This window comes from Triticum dicoccoides, chromosome 1A (genome assembly GCF_002162155.2).
Source record: "Triticum dicoccoides isolate Atlit2015 ecotype Zavitan chromosome 1A, WEW_v2.0, whole genome shotgun sequence".
NCBI lineage: Eukaryota > Viridiplantae > Streptophyta > Magnoliopsida > Poales > Poaceae > Triticum > Triticum dicoccoides.
In genome coordinates this window covers 159,462,312-159,465,388 of record NC_041380.1, presented here as the reverse complement: position 1 = coordinate 159,465,388, position 3,077 = coordinate 159,462,312, and positions in this window count along the sequence as shown.

Sequence of the window (3,077 nt, the reverse complement as noted above, 5' to 3'; positions counted from 1 at the left end):
AAGAGGAGGAGGAGGAGGAGGTCGCACCACCGCGCTCGGAAAGGCGGTCGAAACTTGTCCATGACCCTGCGACTGAACGCGGCGAGGGGGTCGCGACTGTTACTCAGTCGACCAAGCGCCCCCGGACCACCTCTCCGGCGCCGACTGAAAAGGCACCGAAGCAGCCCAGGGCGGCCCCGTCGAAGCCGACCAAGCACCTGCCGAAGATGAAGGTGTCCATCCCCACCATATCAGGGTAATCATATTGCTTACGTCTTCTTGTTTTGTGTGAACTTTATCTCTGGTTGGCGCTGGAGTTAGTCGACTGACTCTTTGGAGTTGCAGTGCTGCTACTTCTGAGACCTCAGCCCGGGCTGACGACCATGCGATGGAGGACGCAGCAACCTCAAAACCTGGTACCCTTAACACCGTTTCTAGTCGACTGACTCGTGATCTCTAATTCTGATTCTTTTCTGTAGCTCCATCCAACGTTGTTATCACTCTCCCTGATGATGATGAAGACGAGGAACCACTAAAGCACAGAATGAGAAGGAAAGCGTCTGCCAGTAGGGTGCCCCAGGATGTGACGGTGCCTGAGACTCTGGTCGCGGAGGAGGAGAACACCACTCGACACACTGTGTCCTTCGCAGATCCGCTGACGAGTGCTCCGCAGCCCTCCCTCTTCACGACGCACCACGTCCCAGAGGACCAAGCTGGCGCCGGGAAGCAGGCGATACGCCAGGCAGGGATCATGATGGAGCAGTTGAAGACCATCCGGGATGCGAGCCAGGCAGCTTACGACGCCAGTTCCGCCCTTCAAAGGAATTTTCAGGTCAGTCGACCACCACTTGTTCTGTTAGGATATGCTATCAAAAAACTTTTCTTTCCAGAATTTATAGTAGTCACCCACTGGGTGTGTCGATTTAAACTCCGTGTTAGCGGGGGCACGCTGAGTGCACCCGCTGGGTGTAGTCCCCAAGGCTAAGGTCGACTGCGGACAGTCGGCCTTAGGCTTTATAATTTCAGTCTCTCCGTCATTCGACTACGGCGAATGGATTTCGCAAACTGGTGGGGGCACGCTGAGTGCACCCACTGGGTGTAGTCCCCGAGACTGTGGTCGACTGCTGGCAGTTGGTTACAGTCTTAGAGAATACATCTTGTTTTTTTTTGAGGTCGTCTGGTCGACTCTGTCTTCAAAATAGGATTAGCGGGGGCACGCTGAGTGCACCCACTGGGTGTAGTCCCCAAGGCTAAGGTCGACTGCTGGCAGTCGGCCTTAGGCTTTACAATTTCAGTCTTTCCGTCATTCGACTAAGGCGACTGGGTTTCACAAACCGGTCGACTGGTCGACTCTGTCTTCGACTGGTCGATTAGTGGGGGCACGCTGAGTGCACCCACTGGGTGTAGTCCCCGAGACTACGGTCGAATGCTTGTATTCGGCTGTAGTCTTAGAAACGCGTGATTTTTCCTTTTTCACTCGGAAGTGAATTATATTTGACATTTTAGTCGATTGGTTCTTCGCAGAACTCCTGTGATCTTGTGGCTCGCTACTCTGAGCTGGAAAACAAGCACATTCAGCTCAAGCTGAATTTGAAGCTGGTTCAGGAGAATCTGACGAAGGCAAAGGAGGAGACCGAAGGTATGTTTGGTGAGACCTTGACGACTGCTTTTTCCCTTTATTTGTTTCAAAATCTGATCTTGCTGTAACTTGCAGGTAAGGTGAGGGAGGCCGAACGGAAGAAGGACCTTGAACTAGCTGAGAAGATCAAGCTTGTTGACGAGAAGTTAGCTTCAGTCGCCAAGCTTGAGCAAGAAAATGCCAATCTGAAAGCTGCTCTTGGGAAGAAAAAAGATCTGGAGGCCTTCCTGAATGGTCTTGCCAAGAAGCTGTTTCTTATGCTTGAAGGTAAATCTCTATGCTCGGCGATCATTTCCAACCGTGGTTTTTCCATTCGACCATCGCCTTGACTCGGTGATCGTCCTTGCAGAATTTTGTCAAAACTTTGAAGAAGAAACTAGCCGGCTGGAACCAAACCTTGACCCCGTCAATTCTCCGATGGACGACGAAGTTGCCATGAATGTTTTCCGACTGGAGTCCCGTGTTGCAGCTGTCGTAGACTATCTTGCAAGGCTGAAGGTCGCCACATCTCGCATCGACTCGACGCTCTGGCCCGGGGAGACTCTTCAGAATGACCTCGAGTCGCTGATGGCTCGCTTGAACACGATCCCTGGTCGAGTGCAGGAGTGGAAAAAATCCTCGGCTCGGTGCGGTGCAGATGTTGCTCTGTGTCTGGCCCGAGTTCACTGCAAAGATGCGCGAGAAGACAAGCTGGCGGCCCTCCGGGTGGCCAACACCAAGAAACACGACTTCAGGTCCTTTATGGAAACTTTCCTTGCGGCTGCCACTTAGATCGCAGATGGGATTGATCTTGATGAGTTTGTTGCACCTTCCAGCCCTCCACAGGAGGGGTAAAAAACTTCTTCTAAGCTCGACGCTTTAAATTTGCCTCGGTATGCCGAGTGGAATTGTAACCGATAAACCTTAACGGGCTTAGCGCCTGAGCACTTCCGGTTCCTTTAGGTATCGATCCGAACTTGAATTTGTCGTTTGAATATGATTGCTCTTGGCTCGAAATGTCTTTTGCAGGTTCAAAGCAGGGCGCTTACTGCAATCAACTTATTCCTTAATCCACTTGGGTGAGCGCTGGGATGCAGCTAAGCCCCCGAGTGAGAGGTTTGCTCTTCACTCGGTAGGGTTTTTATATCTTAGGCGAGCACTGGGCTACAGCTAAGCCCCCGAGTGAGAGGTTTGCTCTTCACTCGGTAGGATTTTTATATCTTAGGCGAGCACTGGGCTGCAGCTAAGCCCCCGAGTGAGAGGTTTGCCCTTCACTCGGTAGGATTTCGATAACTTAGGCGAGTACTTGGACTGCAGCTAAGCCTCCGAGTGGAAGTCTGGCTTATCACTCGGTAGGATTTTCATAACTTAGGCGAGTACTTGGACTGCAGCTAAGCCCCCGAGTGAGAGGTTTGCTCTTCACTCGGTAGGATTTCGGTAACTTAGGCGAGTACTTGGACTGCAGCTAAGCCTCCGAGTG